At 33.7% G+C, this 10,200-nt stretch overlaps 1 long non-coding RNA gene across 3 annotated transcripts; it reads right to left on the reverse strand.

Annotated features, from left to right (window-relative positions):
* Positions 1–1,554: 1,554 nt before the first annotated feature.
* On the reverse strand, positions 1,555–5,572 carry LOC111909190 (uncharacterized). 3 transcript variants are annotated; one of them, XR_002856115.3, is made up of 4 exons: positions 5,064–5,568; positions 4,883–4,968; positions 4,633–4,780; positions 1,555–1,846 (listed from the first exon to the last, which is right to left on the reverse strand). It is a non-coding gene; the product is annotated as an uncharacterized LOC111909190 (long non-coding RNA). The 3 variants fall into 3 exon arrangements; XR_006186455.2 differs by lacking the exon at positions 1,555–1,846 and having other exon boundaries at positions 4,537–4,780; positions 5,064–5,132; positions 5,205–5,572; XR_002856114.3 differs by lacking the exon at positions 1,555–1,846 and having other exon boundaries at positions 4,537–4,780; positions 5,064–5,567.
* Between the last annotated feature and the right edge of the window lie 4,628 nt (positions 5,573–10,200).

The following is a 10,200-nucleotide window of genomic DNA, read 5'->3' on the forward strand; positions in this document are numbered from 1 at the left end:
AACTATTATTGCAAGTATAACTTCAAGAACCGAATGGCAATCGTAGCTCTCAAAAGCTTCTGTCGAACTCTGACCTTGCCGATGATCTCTGACCTTTGTCAATGACTTGTCCATTAGATAAGGGATCATATATTCCTCCATTCTAGATATCATATGGACTGAGACTTGGATTATAAATCATTCTCTCTGTCCATTTGTTGATTCCCGATTTCCGATTCATGATGACTGACTTATTGAACAAATCAAATCAGTCATGGCTTGGCCAAGCACTCACATGTATCATCATTAAATCATCGAGGGGCCCACATATATCGCTTTTATCCCGAAGGTAAAAGGAATGGATAAACTTCGACTCATATGGCTTGTTCTACTACTTGTTGAATCATACACAAAGGCACGTTTTATAACATCGAGTTACCAATGCGTTTTTTGTGCAATCAATGTACAACAAATTCATAGTAACAACTCATATCTCTAGGTTTGAAGAATATAAGATATTATCGTCTCATGATCACTCGTGATAAAATCCATGAAGTGATTCCAATGAGCGTGGGTTGAATCCAATACTCAGAACTTATGAGCACTCATGAGTGTTGTAGCATCACCGTGTCGAAGGTGAAGCTGCAGAGTATAGGTCTGTGTTTTGTGGAAATGGGAAGTATCAGGTCACAGGTGGTGAAGGTGTGGACCAATGTGTAGTTGACATAACACAATGTACATGCTCATGTAACAAATGGGAGGTCACTGGCGTACCATGCAAGCACACAATTGCAGCTATATGGGATACGAGGAGAAATAATAAGAATGTTGAGATACCTGAAACATGGGTTCACCCAACATACTGGTTGAAGACATGGAAAGAGATGCATGCCTTTAAAATTGAACCAATTAATGGGAGGATGATGTGGGCAAAAAGTACTTGTCCAACAAAGTTACTACCACCAAAACATCATGTGCTTATTGGTAGGCCAAAAAAGAAAAGAAGAAGATCTGCTACTAAAGATGATAGTGCTACAGGGACCAGAACATTTAGATGTTCAAAGTGTGGAAATGTTGGGCATAATGGAAGGAGCTACAAGGGGCAGACAGTGGGAGGATCACAGGCCAGTGGTAGTGATGTGGGACAAAATGCTGGTGGTAGTGATGTGGGAGAGAATACTGGTGTGCGACAAAACTCAGGTGCTGTGAACAAGGGGAAAAGTCTGATGGTTTAGTGTTTGTGTATTACTTTCTTGTCTTTTGAATGCTAATGCATTTGATGTACTTGAAACAATGTTATTTCATGTATTTTGGGTCTGTTATTTCAGTTTGAACTAATGTTGTGCTACTTCTTTAACTATGATAGTTGTAATGGTTTGATGACTTAATGTTTGTAATGGTTTGAATGACTTAATGATTAATTAGGTTGTTAATGTATCGATGCATGTTTGTAATGGTTTGATGACTTAATGATATGACATAAATTGTTGTTTTGGTAAGAATACTTTGGTCTGAATACATGTTTGGCAGTTACCAACTTTGGTCTGAATACATGCAAACTGATACATCCAACTTTGGTCTGAATACATGTTTGGCAATTACCAAAAAAACAGCCAATTTTCATTAACATTTAAACTGGTACATCCAAAAAAACACCCAATTTTCATTAACATTTAAACTGAAACATCCAACTTTGGTCTAAGAACTTATCCTATACTTTGTACACTAGAATTGACACAAACAGAAACCAACTAATAGCTAAATACAACTCCAGTTTTAGATTTTATTGTTCAAGCTTCATCCTTATGTTCATACAAGCACATTTCTGATCCTCCACCACCCAACCAATGAACTTGCAACCACGAGCCTGCAAAATACCGTGTAGAAAAATTTAGCAATGCTAAAATTTACAGAAAATAGGAGAAATTAGGAGATTAGGTTAGATTTATCAAGAAATCGAAATTAACCGGGTTAAAACAAGCATAGTAACGTTTTCCAGGGTTGTTCTTGCTCCATGAGGTACGAATCATAGCTTCAGCTCCACAATTGCATCTAATTTCCATTATTGTTGGTTGGAGAAGGGAAATCGAAGAACGAAAGGGGGAAGAAGTAATTGGGAAGAAGGGCGACGAAGATAAATGAAAGCAGGGGAGGGGCAATGGCTCTAACAGGGACACGAGACATGAAATGACAAAAATAACCCTGCGTGCAGGGCACGTGGGGCACCCAAACGGAGAAATCTAACGTTTAACGACAATAAGGACTGGACAGGTAGTATTCAAATGCATGAGGGACGGTGCGAGTTAATTTTCAAAAATAGGGACTGAACGTGCAATTTGGCACTTGTCCCAGGGACGATTCGTGTAATTTACTCTTTTAATTAACCCAATATTAGAATAGTTGTATTTGTTGGTTAGGAATATAGTGAACTGGGGGCGAGGGGAAGTGCGTTAGGCGCGTGTGCTCTTTTAGCATATTGCAACTATTTTTTTTAATTAACTCAGTATTAGAATAGTTGTATTTTGTTGGTTAGGAATACAGTGAACCGGGGGCGACGGGAAGTGCGTGAGGCACATGTGCTCTTTCAGCATATTGCAACTATTTTTTTTAATTAACTTAGTATTAGAATAGTTGTATTTGTTGGTGCATAAATATACACGTCGGTCTGACTGTATCACTTACTAACTCCAGTATATAGTGTTGAATGAAATTTATTATAAGCTAGGGAAGAGTTTCGCTTTGCAGGATTGAATATGCCACAAGAATGGCCAATGGATGTAGATACTATTATCATATCTCTCTCATGGATTTTTTATGATATTTTTGTTTTTGTTGGCTTGTGAACGACTATATGCAATGATTGTGAATATTTGTAAATTGTATTTTTAGCTCTTGAAAAAAAAGTAGATACATTGGAATTAAAACACAATTTATTTGGTAAACAATTTAATCGTAGAGTCTAGTCATTTGAATGATGCATTGAAGTCCTTAATTGAGATTCTTGCAATATTTTTGGTCCAAAAAATATAACCAGTTTCTTGGAAGACGGAGAAAACCTGAAACAGTTGATTTAGAGTTTTTGTGTCCCCAAATGCTACAACATTAAGTTAAAATCAAGCAAATCCGAAGTAATGCTACATTAAAAAAATCCCTCCAACGTACAATGAATCATATCCTATAACAATTGGAACCATATGCTTCATTTCTTATGCATAGTCCAATAGGCTTACAATGAAGAAACATAGTGCGGATTACCACACTTCAACCAATATTGATATTTAAAATTAAGAAATTAAAATAAAAAATGGTGAACATATTTGTGAAGTTCTTTATCACATTTTCTTTTTGTTATTTGCCATGATAATCCATTATTGGGTTCAATTCCAATCTGAAAAATCTACAAACCATAGTTTTTAACTAACTCCATATACGTGAAACAACATATGCATATATCAACAAAGTTAATTGCTATAATACATTATTTTTTAGCTTACATGATTGAAATGACAAAAGAAAAAAAGAACCTCAAAATGATCAAATTGACGAAAATGGGCAAATTAATCAAAATGGTGAAAATGAATACTTTGATCAAAATGGTGAAAATGATTATTTTAAGAGTTTCATATCAGATACTTTTTTTTTGTTTTCTATTTAAATGGATCAAATTCCGGAAAAAACAAAAGAAAACTCCAATAAAATGACCAAATCAGATAGAAAGGTCAAAATGGTCATTTTGACTAACAAATTTTTAAAAAAAAAAATCAAACTTTAAGTTTTAAAAGTTTCATTTCAATATTTTATTTTTGAACTTAAGTATGGCAAATTATGAAACATTTTTTTTCTTAAGATTGAGAAAGTTGACAAAAAAAGGTAAACTCATTCACTTAGTTACTAATATTAAGCTTAAAAAAAAATGAGATGTTTGCAATTTCATACATCCAGATGATGAACATCAAATGCTTGATAAGAATGAGGACTGAAAATTTAACTTGAACCAAAGAAAAAAAAATAGAATTCAACGATAGCTGCAGTGGTTGTCAATTGACCCAATTCTTTTGAATATATTCATAAATACATGTAATGTTACTCTAGAACAATGTCACAACAACTTTTTACCCCAAATGTTTCATACCACAAACAAACGTTACAAGTTCAAAAAAGAAACAAATAGACATAATTGATGATACCATTTGTATCTTAACAAAGTATAAATAATGTGTTAACATAATACCATTTGACTACTTTTAGAAGTCTTAGAGAAAACAAACTCATGTCAAATATCTTTTCACACTTCCCAAATTAATAGGCTCTACATGAATGTTTGATTTCTGCAGTGTATTTATTTTTTAAGAACTTGGGGTTTTTGAGTCGTGTAATGCCATTTGAGCATTTCAACAAACACTTGGTGGTTGTGAATGTTTTTGTTTATGTTGAGATTTTAACCTTTTTGAGATTTCGCCAATTTATAAACCTCACAGAAGTTCATTTTCAGTTTCTAAATAGAAGAAAATCAAAATTGAACATGATTCTTGGTGCAGGGGAATCAACGACATAACGTTTGTATCAAAGGTAAAATTGGTAACATTCAAGCAATTAATAATGAAGTAATCAGACGATTTGATGATTGTTAAACACACACACACATTGATTTACCTGAGAAGAAGGGCGACAAAGAAGACCAATTTGGAGATTTCGCAAGCACACTTGGAAGGCTTGTCGAACTTCAACAACACCTTGCAATTCGATGATTACCACTCGTTAATCGATGCCATCTGGGCATCGTTGATACAAACGGAGTTCACTGCCACAATATTTGAGTAGTTAGAAGAAACTCTAAAGAAATCAAACATAAGATACAACTGTGAAAAAAGTAATAATAATAATAATAATAATAATAACGAACCTGCAATTTTAGAGTTTCCGCAAAAGACTTCAATGTTGCAAATTGCTTTTGATAATACTCTTTTTCACCCAAAACAAAAGTGTAAACTATGATATGTCAAAAATAACACAGAAAATACATAAATCAGAATTGATTTTCTTAAGAAAAAAAGTATTGGTTCAACAGGGGCCTAGAATCGGACCTTGTTTCCGGCCAATGGATGAGAGAATACTTCATTTAGTTGGTCGATTTTGAAGAGAATATGAAAAACCTGACACAAAAGACTGTAAACACATCTTCCCTCAACCTATTTAGGTCGTCGAAAATCACAGGCAAGAATAACCTAAGGGCATGGGAATTTTTGCTTTGAAAATCTTATTGGTGAACGGTAGTGTGTAGAAGTATGAGAACGGATTAAACTAACCATGGACCATCAGAACAAAAGAAGGGAGATTAGCATCTTTTCGCAAAGAAATAGAGGCGGTGGGAATCTAGTTCAAACCCAGCGAGAGAAATAGAAAGAATGTTGAGAAGAGAAAGGTGGATTGATGCTTTTCTGGGTGAAGAAGATTTAAGAAGAAGATTAAAGTTGTGGATTTGAGGCGGTGGAATAAACCATCTTGAGATAATCAATAGGCGGTGAGTTGCACCAAGCAAAGAAAAAAATAAAAAATACAAAGCCCAGCAAAAAGGAAAAAAAATCAGCCAATCACAGCCAAGTACTGTTGCCTAAGAAGTTCAAAATTAGTATATTATATAATTACGATATGGAAAAACATACATAAAAATAAACATTAAAACATGAAAAAAAAAAAAACTGTAATTTATACTGACACAAACATAAAAACAAACATAAAAACAAGTAAATAAAATTTTCTTTTTCAAAGTTAACAAACAAAACTTTAAATAATAAAAAAACGTAATATATATATATATATATATATATATATATATATATATATATATATATATATATATATATATATATATATATATATATATATATATATATAGAGGTTCAAGTATTCTAACTAATTATTTTATAGATGTAGGAATCAATGTGAGCCAATCATTTCAAAATCTAAATAAGATAAATTTTTAATGTTATCTATTAATTAATTGTGGTAATTAAATAAATATTGAATTAATCCCTTTAATTTAGGCAAGATAGTTTAAGAATTAATTAAATAAGGAAAGTTTTTAATGTTATCTATTAATTAATTTTATTAATCAAATCTATTTGCTCAATAATTCTATATTTAAGGATGTTATTTAGATTATTATTCTGTAACAATATATATTATTCTTTATTTGCATTACAATGTTTGAATATATAAGGATCATTTTATATTTTAACTGAAGGTTTAAGAATGTTGTTTTCCTACAAGAAGTTATTTCAATCAAAATATGTACTCTATCAGAATATATTCTGTCATTTTCATAGAATATCGTTCTAACAAAATTGTATTCTAAAAGAATAAAATTAAAAATTATGTTAGAATTAAAAATGAATTAATTAAAAAAAATCAGAAATCAAAATTAAAGGAATCAATATCACTTAAAATCCGAAATTTTCATTAGTTAAAAATGTGTTTCCTAATTTAAACATGTGTCTTCTAATTTAAAGATAGGTAAATCATTACTAAAAATAACTAAAACCATTGGTTTACATTCATCCCTACATCCACAAAATAATTAATTAGAATACAATAACCTAAGCTTATATATAGTTAGGTTATTGTGCTCTAACTATCTATTGTGTGCATGTATGATTGATAGTAGACCAATCATTTTAATTATTTTAAGAAATTAATTAATACATATTAAATGTTAAAGATACAATGAGTATTAATTACATCTTCAACATTTAATATGTATTAATTATTTTCTTTAAATAACTAAAATTATTTGTTAACAATCAATCTTACATGCACATAATAGATAGTAGAAATATTTGAACCTCTCTCTCTCTCTCTCTCTCTCTCTCTATATATATATATATATATATATATATATATATATATATATATATATATATATATATATATATATATATATATATATATATATTTCAGAACATTTTTTAGCTTAGGGGCTGTAAAATGCGCGTGTTCCTCTTTTAGGGGTATTTCTGAAACTTTTCTCTTATGAATGAGATTTCATTTGATTTTATTTTTGTCTTTCGACGTATCTATGGTCGACAATAGGGATGATATTTAGAACCGGAAAACCGGACTGGAACCGTTAGAACCGAAATATGTAAAACTGGTCTGGGTCCTGGGTTTAAAGAATGGCTCTATCCGGGTAATCCAGGTTTTGGGTCCTTCGGGTCCGGGTAAACCGGGTTTAAGAACCGTAACCGTGTTAGGAACCGGAACCAGTTTTAAGGGTCGGAACTGGTTTCTATGAAAAGTTTAAAACATGCATAACTCATTCGTTTGAAGTCAGATTGGCATGAGGTTTCTTCCAGAGTGTAGTTTACAGTTTGTACATGATTTTAGACTATAATTTTGTCATTTTTGGGTTTATATTCATTAACTTATAATCTCTCAAAGTCGGGATATCAAAGTTGGAAATTTAATGTTTTTTAGCTTTCTTTGTATTCTGTGATAGTTTTAAAACATGCATATCTAATTCGTTTGAAGTCGGAATAGCATGCGTTTTTTTTCCAAAGTGTAGTACAGAGTTTGTACATGATTTTAGACTATAATTTTGTAATTTTTGGTTTCATATTCTATGATTTATGCCTCCCAAAGTCGGGATATCTAAGCTACGATTTTTTTTTCAGCTTTATTTTTGTATTCTGTGAAATTCTAAAACATACTTATCTAATTCGTTTGAAGTCGAATTATCATGAGATTTTTTGCAACATGTAGTTTAGAGTTTTTACATGATTTTAGACTATAATTTTGTCATTTTTGGTTTAATATTCAATGACTTACAGTCCCCCGAAGTTGGAATATCAAAGTTGAAAATTTTCAAAGTTCAACTACTAAGTAATTACCAAAAAATTCTGGTTTTTCCAGGTTTCCCGGTTCTAGACCCACTTTACTCGGTTCCATCTGACCCATTTTGATATTTCTGGATTTTCTGGTTCTAGACCCACTTTACCCGGTACCGAACTGGAACCGGTTCCTATATACCGGTCCGATTTTCGGTCCTGCAAAATCTTGTTAACTGGTTCCTGGGTTTTTCGGGTCCGGGTCTACCGGTCCGGGTTTGGACCCAATCTCATCCCTAGTCGACAATACACATTGAGAACATATTGATTTCTTATGATCTTTACGTAAATTGCTTCTAAATCTCAGTTATTTCTCCGATTTTTGTTCCTAAATCCTCAATGTTTTGTTCGTGGATTCTTATAGTAGAAGGAATTGCATCTATTCTACGAAGAAGTTAGGTCTAATAGTTCCTTCTATCAAAAGGTAAAAATATTCAATTTGTATATCTTTTTTTGATGATACTGTTGGATAAGGTGTCTAAGTCCATAACTATAATTGATATGTACATGACCCGAGAGTAGCATGATCCATTTGGTTTGCACTTCACCGAGACAATTTGAAGGATGGACTTTTGAGAAAAGGATAATTTTGATTTATTAACATATTATAAGTTCTAATATATTAATATTAAATCATATTATTTAATTAGTATTGATCAAGAATTAATTTGGAATTAATTTTGTGATCAAAAGAGACTAATTAAATATATAGGGATTGATTGTGTAAATCATTCATTCTTATAAAGTGGGGTAATGATCCATGATTCTGTAACGCCTCATTTCTAGTATGTGATTTAAATAAAGTATTTTCATTTCTTAAGGGGTGCTCGATGAGTCTGTAGTCTGACTCGTCGAGTAGAGACAGGATAATCACGCAAATTGAGTTGGCTACTCGACGAGTCCATATGCTGGGACTTGGCGAGTCTGCATGTCTGGATGAAGCCCTAATTTTAAGGGTTTGCATTCTATTTAAATGCATTAATGCACCCCAACCTCACCTCCATCACCCTCAGAGCATCCTTTACCGAACCCTAGCCCCCTTAAAGAGTGTGTGAGTGATTGTTACTTTGTGAAGGAACTTTGGAGCAAGTAAAAGAAGGAGAAGGCTGAAGAGTTCAAGGAAGAGGAAGTAGATCCAGAACACACTCATTTGTGGTCATCTATTATGGTAATAAAGTCTCCATCTTGATTATTGATCTAGTAGATCTTGTTTGTCCCCAAATTGTTGTTTTTAAGCCCAAAAACCCCAAATCCTTTGTGATAAAGCCTTATGATCGGGTTATACTTCAGATCTGGACCCTCATAACATTCTAGAAGTGTAAAGTTTCAGTTGTGGTCGTGATTGAGGTCCCTCTTGAGCTTGGGACCCCATTAAGAGCCTAGATTTGGCATTTTAAGCCTTTAAAGCCATGCATGCACGTAAAGTTTGCAACTTTACATGATAAGCATGCCCTAGAAGCTTGGTTCTGTGATTTGGAGCCGCTGCATGGCTCAAATCAAGTCTGTATGGAAAAAGGATTGAATGGGCTCAGCGAGTCGCAAGGTTGACTCGAAGAGTCTTATGAAGATAGCCGTGGACTCGACGAGTTGGATGAGCAACTCGGCGAGTCCGATGAAGACTGCCTGAGACTCGACGAGCTATTCATACAACTCGGCGAGTCGGATGATTTTTCCTGATTAAAGTAGAGTTTGAGTGAAATAGCTTCATTCCTTCTTAGTTACACGTAAAGTTAGCAACTTCACGTGTTCAGATGGTCCCAGGAGATTAGATCTACGAGTTAGATGCTTTGGAATGGATTAGAATCGATTGTATGAAATCTACACGTTAGGGCTCGGCGAGTTGTTCTTCGGACTCGACGTGTCGAGTCCCGAGTCCCCCGTCTTTCTTCGATTTATGAGTTTAGGGTGAATCAGTGAGTGGGGAAAGGACTCGGTGAGTTAAAGTTAGAATTAGTATTGGAGGGACTCGACGAGTCTGCACTCTGACTCGGCGAGTCCGGTCAATTAGGAGTTGACTTTGACCAGGGAGTTGACTTTGACCAGGGGTAAAACAGTGATTTTACCCTGAGGGCATTTATTAGTACCTGATCTAGTGTTTTTGGGATTTGTAGCCGGACAGTTCCAGAGCAACAGTCAACCACTTTTAGAGTTAGCATCTCAGCAACCAACATTACGAGGTGAGTTTTCCTTCTAGTAGGAACCGATCTACGGCCACAATGCCGGCCCGTTTAGTTAGCAGTAGTTCCGGACTTTGTCCTGATGCAGTAGTTCAGGGTGCTTGATGTCTTTGTGATTCAAGCATGTCTTTGTGTTATGTGTTTCGGACTTCGGTCCGATG

The sequence above is a fragment of the Lactuca sativa genome, chromosome 8, assembly GCF_002870075.4.
Source record: "Lactuca sativa cultivar Salinas chromosome 8, Lsat_Salinas_v11, whole genome shotgun sequence".
In the NCBI taxonomy this organism is placed as follows: domain Eukaryota; kingdom Viridiplantae; phylum Streptophyta; class Magnoliopsida; order Asterales; family Asteraceae; genus Lactuca; species Lactuca sativa.